This window comes from Hoplias malabaricus, chromosome 4 (assembly GCF_029633855.1).
Source record: "Hoplias malabaricus isolate fHopMal1 chromosome 4, fHopMal1.hap1, whole genome shotgun sequence".
In the NCBI taxonomy this organism is placed as follows: Eukaryota; Metazoa; Chordata; class Actinopteri; order Characiformes; family Erythrinidae; genus Hoplias; species Hoplias malabaricus.
Genome location: NC_089803.1, coordinates 36,065,979 through 36,077,261, shown reverse-complemented (window position 1 = coordinate 36,077,261; position 11,283 = coordinate 36,065,979). Strand labels below are relative to the sequence as shown.

The 11,283-nt window shown below is 35.6% G+C and overlaps 1 protein-coding gene across 1 annotated transcript in view; it reads right to left on the bottom strand.

Annotated features, from left to right (window-relative positions):
- pparab (peroxisome proliferator-activated receptor alpha b) overlaps window positions 1-11,283 on the bottom strand; it is a 31,973-nt gene that overhangs the window by 20,325 nt on the left and 365 nt on the right. The gene's annotated exons all lie outside the window — the stretch shown is intronic.

Sequence of the window (11,283 nt, the reverse complement as noted above, 5' to 3'; positions counted from 1 at the left end):
AAGATTGAAAAATTGTATGAATAGTTGGCCAGTAGTAGAAGATTTAAGGGCGCAGGAGGGTCTATAGGGCTGAAGAAGGTCTCAGAGGTAGTAAGGGGCAAGCTTATTTAAGGCTGTGTATGTGAGCAACAGGATTTTAAGCTGAATACGGTAATAGTGACACCGCAGCACTGAGAATGATCCACCACCCAAATCATACCTGCTCTGTGTGGGACCTAACCATTGAATGACAAAATGACAATGGGGTAACCAAGTATGCAGAGCAAAAAGTGGGATCAGTGTATATTTTTAAAAATATGATAATAATCAATTCAGTTATCAACTGTGACTTACTATGAATACAGTTTGTCTGGGCTGTAGTACAACATGTTCATTAAAAGGAACTCGAGCTATGAAGGTAATTACAAAAATTTTAGCATTGAAATATTAATGAAACACAGATTTTAGTTATTATTTAATTATTTACTCTGTGTATGTGTCTTTTAAAATGTGACTAAATGAATGCTGGTTTTGTGTTTATTATTAAAAAATGATTAAAAACAAACAAACAAATAAAAACAACTTCCCTTTACACAGTCTAAATATTCATGATGAATGGACCTATGGTAATAATCCAAAAATCTTTGATTTTAAAATTCATGTACAAAAAGATATTTCATTTTACAAAAGCAGTGATACTTTGGAAGACTTCTGTTGCAGCTGGAGAATGAAATGGTTTTGTTTACAATTTGACATCCCTGTAAATTCATAAAAAGAAATACATATACATTATTTTTATAAACATGTTTAAAATGACTAGTTTTACAGTGTGTTAACTTGCTGAACTCAGCACAACTCTGACTTGTTAAAGCAGCTCAGTGAAATATGCTTCATTGTCATTTTAGCCTGTTTGCATATGAATATATATATTTTGATATGACAAAATGAAATTAACCATCTCTCTGTGCACCACAAATTAAACTCCCAGGTCCATGCAACACATGACCATTTAGTACTCAACTTTTATTGACTTTATTTTATTATCCCCATATTTCTGTCTGTGACATATACATTTCCAGTCTGCAGTATGATTCAGTAGACTTTCAAAGCTGACATTTCACCCACTGTTTGGTTTGCATGTCTTACATTAACCTGGTTACACAAGCAAGACATAGTATTTCATATAGAACCATTCTGTTCTGTAACACATCAAGTGTAAACGCATTATCATCGCTGGACTTTAGACTCAGCCCATGTTTTGCTGATAGCATATCTATCTACATTAAAGGAAAATATCCACCCAAATATGAAACCAAATTATTTTTTTATATACATATTACAGACCTATGAACAATAGTATCCCCATAAAAAGTTAATGGTATTTTTCCGTTTGGTTATTTATTTATTTTTGTTTGTTTTTGTTTTTTATTTTTACTTTTTGGAAGATGCAACTTCACAGAACAGTTATAAGCATTAACCTCAATATCCAGTGGTGAACATTCACTCACCTCTGTGAACAGGTGAGTGTTACAGTAAATGAGTAATCACTGTATTTAAACATTAGCTTAGTTTTGTAAATGATTTCAATATTCCCAATGTCACAATGAAACATAACGCTTGGAGAAGTTGTTAGCTTGCTGAAGATCCCACACACTTCCTCATGACATTCCTTAAATAAGTCCCATTTGTTATCAAAAGAGTAATGCTGCATACACAGTACAGTTCAACAGATGAATATTCATGTGTATGAATGAATCTATAATGATATTAAATGTGGTCTATGAACTGGAAAAGCTGAAATAATACTATGTATCTGCACCAAAAGAGGGAGTTGTTCAGTGCTTTGCCTCAAAGACACTATGTGACCTGACATAAATGTTAGGTTATAAGCGATAGAATCAGGGTACAAGAACTTAACTGCTGCAATATGTGAGATGGAATTGAATATAAAAAATAAAAAAAAACTGGCAAATTTCAGTCTTTTCTGAATGTTTCAACTGGTTAAAATCAAGATGCAAATCACACCATTTTGCGATTTTCTCATTCTGTTTCCTCTTAAAGGGCTGGATTTATTTAGAAATCAGTAAAAAGTGATTATACAGAGGTGGTCAACCTATGATGACCAAAGTCAAAATTGTACAATCTGTTTATGTGACCTTACCATAACGTTTTTCCACGACATTGTGTCATATGATATGAGAGTGGTGAACAGAATTAGGGAACTGATTTGTCACACAGGAAAAATGCAGTATTTTAAAAGACAGAAGTGTCTGTCTCGTGACTTGTGTTTTTGAACTCATTAATAAGTGGATTCCTTATACATTTAGCATCCTGTAAAGCTGCTAGAAATGGAAGATGATAATGAGATGACACGACTGCTCATTGCTGTTGCTACATATTGTGGTTTGCTCATGTTGAGTCTGGTTTGTGATATGACTTGCAACATAAAGTAAGCAAATGAACACTTGATTAAAAATGTAGCACATGATTTTGACAAAAAATATGAACATCTGTTGGATCTTCTGAATGTCACAATCACAGAATCTCAGAACAGGGACGACGGCACATAATAATCCATCGGAGTGCCAATTTGTATATTGCAATTGTAGAGGTCATAGCAGTAATGCTTAACATTCAATCCACAAGGCAGAAATACTGTCCTGGGGAAAAGAAAGACATGGAGCTGAACAGAAAGATCACACATGGTATGATGTAACTTTACAACAATAGGCTAACAACATAAACCTGACCAGCATGTTGAGTGTGACATTCTCCATGCCCAACACCTCAATACTTCCGGTGCTGACAGGCATAACTAAAGACAGAAACATGCTATATGCAGCAACTAGAGTTAAACAGCTGCTACAGCATTAACCAAAGGACTGGGCTTTACTGCACGCTTCATACAGGCCATTGGTGCAAATGTGTAGAGGACAGTCTGTGGATACCAGTTGTGTCAAGTAGCCACAAAAATGCAGAATGAGGCAAATGCAAGGAAAGGATAAAACCTCAAAATTTCATCTTGTAGATGGAGAATATTTCACACATTAAGAAAAAAGAAATCTACAGAAAATTATTTTTTGTTCTCTATAAAGCCTATTAATTTCAGAAGTCTTAAAAAAAAGTTCACAGGTCCTCCAGGAAACCAAAAGTATTTCCAGAATTTTACTCTAAGCACATGCATTGAACTTTTGACTTTTATTTTTAAGAACTAATTGATTAGTTTTAAGGTAACAGGACCACTTCTAAGGCTTCACTTCTCCAGAGTAAATAATGCTTTCTACAGTGATTAGCTGAGACAGATACAAAGAAAGCAAGGGCAACAGAAGGGGAGGTTCTAATAATGTCCACATATATTGTCCTTTCTTTGAAGGACATTAGCACCATTTCACACCCTCTCACACCCATTTTATGCCTGTTCGTCACTAGGCTTGAGTTATCTGGAAAAAAAACCAATACCAAACAAACCAGAAAAGCTTTTCTACTAGCCGGATTAGCCTAGCAAGGGCATGTGCAAAAACAAAACACAAACCTTCCAAAATAGAGGCTGTGTTCACTCATGTGGTTTCATTTAACTTTGTCTGCTTTCCAGGTGAAAATTACTACCAAGGGCAAAGTGTGGTGGCAAGTGCTGTTGACTGCAAGACAGCTGAGAGGGTCCTGTTACATTTTCCAATGCTGCTCAAATAGAACCCCTGGTTTGGGGGAGGGGATTATCATCCAGTGCTGTACACCTCACTAATGTATTTTGGATTGTCTTTGCTAAGGCACATGAGGATAATATCTCGTAAATCGTACATTCCACATTTCAGAAGCATACATATATTGGAAGAGAAGGTTTATTTTTTAAATATTTTATTGAAGAAAGAACACTTATATTCACCCAGAAACAGCCAAGTATGTAGAACTGTTCTGTGATTATAAAGACTGGTACTACATGAGTTAGTCAGTAGATGAATGGCTGACTCTGCAGGCTATTCCTAAAGTCCACTGTCCATTTAAAGGTGGCCTAGAAAGCCACAGCTCAATCTTTATCTTGCTCTGTCACACCTAATCAAGTCCTTTATGAGTGTGTTGCCTAGGAATGGCCAATAATACCAGAACTATAGAGATATTTAGATTTAAATTTTAAATGGATGTTTGAGGAAGAATTTACTGTGCTTAGAATGAGCAGAACATTTAGACAACAGTGAGTCATTGTCATGACTATAAAAGCGAACAATATTTTACTAATTATCACAAATGTTCCTCTAAGTATATAAAAAAAATCTGATTAATTTTCTCTCAATGAGAGTTTTAGAACATGTTTGTGAAATAAATATTTAAATAAAGAATGGGAAAATGTTTTATCCATTATTTTTGAGCTGAATTAAAACCCAATAAGCAATGATGATTGCTCACTTTGAAAACTTCTGTCATGAGCCTGTGATGCTTTACCCACAACATCTGTCACTTTTAAACAGTAGCTTGCAGTCTTTCCCGAGCTGCTTAGACTAGTCTGACATGCTCACTTAGAGTGATGAGTAACTTCAGTCTAAGACTGCAAAACCTGATTAGCAGAGTTTGCTCTGTTCTGTGAAGCGTGTTCTCAAGGATTTACCATAATTGAACTCATTTACGTAGATCATATTCATTACTCCACATTTGAGTGAGCCAAGTGAGTTAGTTATGTTTTCAGATGTACGCTGCAAGAACTGTTTTCACACAGACTGGAAAGAAAGAAACCAAAAGAACTTCAGTGTAAGTGAATTACAAGTATTTTTAATTTAGAGACTTCATTGAAATAGCAAACAAACAAACATAAATTAATTAATTAATTAATTTTAAAAAATCTTGAGGATAGGAGAATACATTCAAATATCACTATGGTGACCTTGAATGTAAAAGCACAATAATTATAATCTAAATGGTGTAGGTGCCATAAGAACATATCTTCATACCTAAATTAATCCCCATGTCTATAATGGAGCAAACATCATAATATAATTTCCAAAAAAGAATCACATTTTGCACTGTGCATGTTTGACATATGTGTTTATAGACAGAGAGAGACAAGCAATCAATCTGAAGCAAAGAAGCAGTTAGCAAAACCAGAAAGTCCTGTTTGGACAAAAACTAAAGACCAAGAATGTACTCTTCAGAAAAGAGAGAGCAAGAGAGAAAGAGAAGAGAGAGAGAGAGAGAGTGCTAGAAAGTAGGGCCTGATTAGACAGCTCGGATTCCAAACTGAAGCATTCTCTCTCACGCCTGCCAGAGCGAAGTCTCTCAAAGAGTGCAAGAATGAAAGAGCCTGAGAGAAAAGGGAATGTGAAAAAGAGAAAGACGTGACAGCAAGCGTGTGTGAGAGAGAGAGAGAGAGAGAGAGAGAGAGAGAGAGAGAGAGAGAGAGAGGAGAGAGAGAGAGTGTAAACATGCTATTACAGTGTAACCTAAAAAAAATCACTTTGCATGTTCTGGCATGAGCAAATGAGAAAAAAGACATGGGTTTGTTGAATGTGCAGCAGGTTCTTTTCAGCTTTATGTTCTTTTAAGGAGAATCTGTTTAGTGTTTATCACAACTGCCAAACTGAACTATTCCTGTTACAACAACTCTTCTGAATGTTCATGATTACCTCTGCCATGATTATAGTTCACTATGTATCACATGCAAAGTATATAGACTCCAATTACACTGAGACTAAAGTTACAGTAAGAGAAGGTCACATGACAAGAGACTGAATGAAGATCACTATGGAATTCTCACTCTGTCAGAAAATTTCAGTAACTTTAATTAGTAATAATACAAATAGTACAAATATAATTTGTAACCTTATTCTATTATAATTGTAGATTTAAAAATTGTGTTGATTTCATATGCCCCATTTTATCTCCAGGACTTTTATTATGTTTTTATATGACACAGTTCTATAATGAAAGATTACAAACATGTATCTCTCGTTCTGGAGAGGAGAATGTAATGTACCTTTAAGGAACAAAACTGGACTTTTAAACACTGTTGTACCTTTAAAGGTACATTTACCCAGTTTGTACCTTTAGTGACCAAAATTGTAACTCTACCATACCTTTTTTTCTGAGAGTGTGTAGGTATTTTATATTATGGGCACTTTAGCCATTAATGCCGGTCTTGGGGATTGAACCAGCAACCTTCCAGTACCAAGCCCAGTCCAATAACCATTAGGCTACAGCTGCTCAGACATGACAATCACAAAGTAACTATTATAAACCTAGGAATCATAAAACAGATAAAATAAAAAGTCAGAGACCACCCATCATTCCTTTCATTTCCAGTAAAACAGTAACGACAAATATGTTATTCACTTTATATCAGGAAAAAACAGAGAAATTATTTAACAGACATTGGATTGAATATAACAGAAATTGTTGAGATCTGAGCTCTGGGGTGAAGCCTTTGTTCTAAAAACATCAGAAACATCAGTGTCAGTTCAATTTGCAAAATTATCTTCATTTGCTCATTTCCTTTTCTCATGAAAGAATTCTTGAGCTACACATCCTTTAAGACCTATATTGCATAGAGTTGGTTAATCACAGTAGAAGGATTGAGGATTTTTTTCAATCTCAAGAAATTGTTTTTCCTCAGTGCAGAAAGCTTTAAGTACTGTTTTTCTGATGATAAAAGTTTTGGTGGACTGAAAAAATACACCAAAGTATTGGAAGGTGAGTGGATAGCAACAGACAGGTCAACATAACAATGTCAACACGCAGATGTACTGCGAAGCATTCGGAAAGTGCCTGCTTATGCAAGTGTAAGAGCTCTGAGCAATGCATGTCTGTTCAGGCTATTTAAATAGAAGGAGCCCACTGCAAAAATGACAGACTGCTGCATGTTCAGATTACTAAAACAGCCTTTCTTAATGTTGTTCTATTTATGCTACTTCATTTTACTCTACAAAAAGACTACAACTTCGGTCTGCATAACATATCCCTGTCATTTATACTAACAATTAAACGCTGAATATATACTACATAGTCTGAGTTCCAGAGATGAAATTTTAAGATCATAGAGGAACCGGATCAGAGAGTAGAATCACTGACGTGCATAATGCAACTCAGCCGAACTCTCTGACCTCAACATACACTGTACAGTAGCCAAGTGAATGATAACAGAGCAGGCTTGAGCACTGCTCTAGTTGTTAGTGAAAGCATTTGGAATAACTTTGAAAACGGATATACTTAGTATCTTATGCAACATGTTAATTCTTCACATTAATGGTGCTGCTGTTCTTTAAAGTATCAGATCTGAAAATTGGATCTCAGATGGTGAAAATTTAGAAGGCAAATCATTTTATTGCTCAACAGCAACAAAACACCAGAAATGTTCTGAATATTTGCCAATTCAAGGTGTTTTATATGATTCTTGAGGACAACTATTGATTTTAAACTCAACCGCAAAAAAACTCACCCCACCATATGTTCTCCTTCAAAAGCCCCACCCCCAAAGTCATGCAGGCCCATTGCCATGTTAATGATGCAGGCTGTGTGGACCAACAGAAATGGCAGAATCCAGAGCTTGTGCTGGCTGAGGGTAAGCTAGCTTCAATAAAAGGAAAACATCCAAATGCCACACCAATATTCACAAGCTATTTTTCTCACTTTCTATTTGGCCTTTGTTTGTCAGATCTTCTCCATTCAGGCATCTCGACCTGTATGTAGTTAAACAGGTAGGATGTGCTAGATACACAGTCTCAGGTCCCATGGTACTACCCTCTGAGGTGTTTCTGGCTGCTGAGCTGATGAGGAGTAAATGCCAGTCATGTGCAGTTGGGAAAATATGGTGATGTTATTAACTCTAATTATCATCTTGAAAACTGTAGCGCTGCTCACAAGGAACTGAGAAACAGTTTCAATGCACAAAACTGATTTACATTGCCGTCAAATCCTATAAATGCATGTGTACTTAAAATGTACACAATGATTCAGAAATAGGGAATTGTGAAGAATTGATGATGCTCCAAATTCACAAAGCATTCAGAAATTAGCCTTTTGCTTGCCTGCTTCTTTTTCTAGAGCTTTTGAAAGCCAGTTTAACACCTGCAGAATTGTTATGCAGTTCAATAACTGTATCTACTATGAAATTAATATTGTTTATGTAACTATGAGAATGAGGAAATGAAATGTGTTCTCACACACAGATCCACTCTTTTAAAATGAACAGCAAAAAAAAGCAATTACTAACCATTTATAACACTGTTTTCAGAATCTGTGAGAAAGGATATCTTATCCTTCCCAAAAGTTTCTGAACTCTAGTCTCACCTCCACTGCACCTGTCCATGTTTTCCTTGCTTCATCCTCAGCTAATGATCAAACTTTTCTTCAGCTGAATCAGGCGTGTACGAGCACGAAAAACATGTACCTCTGCACATGGACAACAACACTGCTCTAAACAACACATTTCACTTTAACCCAGTTTTAAAGTTGTATTACGATATGCCCTGGTTTGGCCGGCAGGGTGATTAATCATTCACTCTAATTATCAAACAAGAAGATGTTCCAGGTTGTAATGCCTTTAACATTTGATTGGTGCAATTTGATGTTTATAACAAACAAACCAAGCTATTCCACCGGACATGTAGTATATCGCAATACACGAGACTGACTAAGTGGGATGAGGCCAGTGATGCCCATTTTCACAAACTGTATTAAATCCAGTTAAACTGGACTAAAGGTAATCTACAACATGTCATACATTTGGTCAGTGTCCTTTAGGCACTACTCTCAGAAAAACATACTTTTCTTACTCCCTACCTAGGGCTGGGCAATTAATCAAAAATTAATCAAAATCAACATTCAGAACTTCTAATCGACACAATCTTGTCTATGTTGATTATATCAATTATTTTTTTATTTTATTTTAATTCCATTATGCCCTCAGTGTGTGTTCATGTACTGTCATTTTAAAACCGCTACCAAGCTGTAGTTACGTGATTCTGCCCCTATCTGCCACATGGAAGCAAACTAAACGCAGAGGCTGACCGAGCAGCTCGTACCAAAGAAAAACACAGCATCTTTGGTTTGGACGTGCTGTGTTTTGAGTATAATAAAGATGGCACTGAACAAAAAGTCAAATTTAAATGCCGAGAAAAATTTTTTAATTTTTAGTGTCGGTTTTAGTGACAGAAGCACAATCACACACCAAATATAAAAAGTGCTCAGAAAACAGAGGAACAAGCTCCCAGCAACATTAGAAAACATATATCCCAGCCTTAATACTGGAGCATATTTAAAGTACAAGCCTCGTCACTGAGGGTATGAGGGTCAAAAATACAAAAACAAAATAATGATTCATTAATCGTAATCGTGATCTAGATTTGCGCTCATATCACCCAGCACTATCACTACCATATATTTAAATCATTGGAGGAGAGTAGTATAAGGATGATGGAATACATTGCAAGAGAAACAATAAATGTAGTCATATTGAAGCGTTTGCTTTTTTTGTGTGAAATTTTTCCAGTAGTTTTGAGGTAGTATTAAAGTGTATTTTTGATTAAATGCAGCATTCAGTACTTTGTTAACTGTGCAGCTTTATGTTCAATCTAAAGCAATTCTAAAATTTGTAGTAAGTCTATTGGTTAATACTGTTTTAGTTATTTAACAAACACAATGCTAGTACAGCACAGACAGAATATGACCGTGTGCTCTTTACATAGAATTAGTAACAATGCAAAGACAATAAATTATTACAATGACAAGCTATAATCTTGCATGGACTGTTAATTAAATTCTTCAGTCACTAAACTGTCTATTGTTCACATCATGAGCTAAAACTGCAACAAGCCTTTTGTGCAAACTGCTCTGGCAGGTACATTAAAACAGACCAGAGATGAGTTTAAATCAGACCAGCTTTTGTCTAATTCATTATCTCTTTACTTTTTTAAAATAGTTTTCAAATCTCTGTATAAGTGTAGCATCACTGGTAAACTATATTAAGACCATCCTTCTAGACATTTCAGAAATTAAGCTTAAAAACAGTGGTGAAGCAGCCTTTTGTGTAATGAACCACAGATCTGGAGCACATTACCAATAAACAGTACTCTGTCTATAAAGCCATTTAAAAACATACATATTAATTGTGAACTACTACTACTAATAATAATAACAACAACAATAATATGTTTTGCTTTCAATGTTGTTGTTACTTGTATATTTTACTGTTTTGGCTACACATTTTTTCTTTTTACTTTGCGATCCCCTTTAAATGTATAAAGTAGTTTTATTATGTTATTATTTATCAAATCACAATTTGTCTATTTATTATAAGCATTAATACATTTAGATGTCTATAATAAATGTTGGGCTACTCATTAAACTTCACCTAGTTATAGGAATGATTTATAGACTGAAATGCCTATTTATTTACACAGCATCATTACATGGCTCCAGGCACTGAGACGAAGCAGATGTTCCTGCAGTTGCTGAAGGCAGCTGTGACACTAGGAGCCCGGAGGGTTATGTAACGTCATTTAAAAGTGCCTCAGGTGCGGGTTTATGACTCCAAAAACAAAGTCCTTCACAATGCTGAGACGTTTCTTTTGGTGGCCATATTTCTGAAAGTACTTAACTGTAGCCAACCGTTCACTGAGCTGAATAACAAAGAGGAAATCCACCGACTTTACATACATTTCTCTACAGTCTAGATGTTGTGAGGCAGACAACATCATTCAGAGTGGTCTGACAGAGAACTTACTGATTCTGGTGTCTTTACAATGCTGGCAGGAACCGGATCACAATGTCTACAACACGCACAGAAATGTTTCATTTCTTATCCAAAACCACCAGTGAACCTGGACCTAATTCTGATTATGGTGGTGTTTTGCTCTACGTGTATCTCTTCAATACCAAGTATTTATAACTATAAAAATACAAAAATCTCAGGGCTGAGGCAGTGTATTTATAATAATTTCTTTTAATAACTTGCAGTGATGTAGCTTTTAAACTCTTCAGACTTCTAGTTCACCACCACTGGGGACTGTTTTTAAGTTTCTTCACACTTATACAATCTCAACATAACCACTGCCGTTCATTTTAGAGACTTCTGACATGAACATGTTTAATCGTATACACATTTCAATGAAGTCTATTGAAAGCAGCATTTTGTGTTTTATGGAACACTTCAAACCTGTCTGAGGTTACTTTAGAGGTTTGCCTCAACCATTTGATAAATTAAGGGCATCTGAAAAACTGGTGAAGTTGCTCTTTGACAAGCGGAAATACCAGATGTACGAGACTGTCTGCAGGTAAAAGCAGGAAAGAAAAACTAAAAGTGGTAGGACACCTGAATACAGA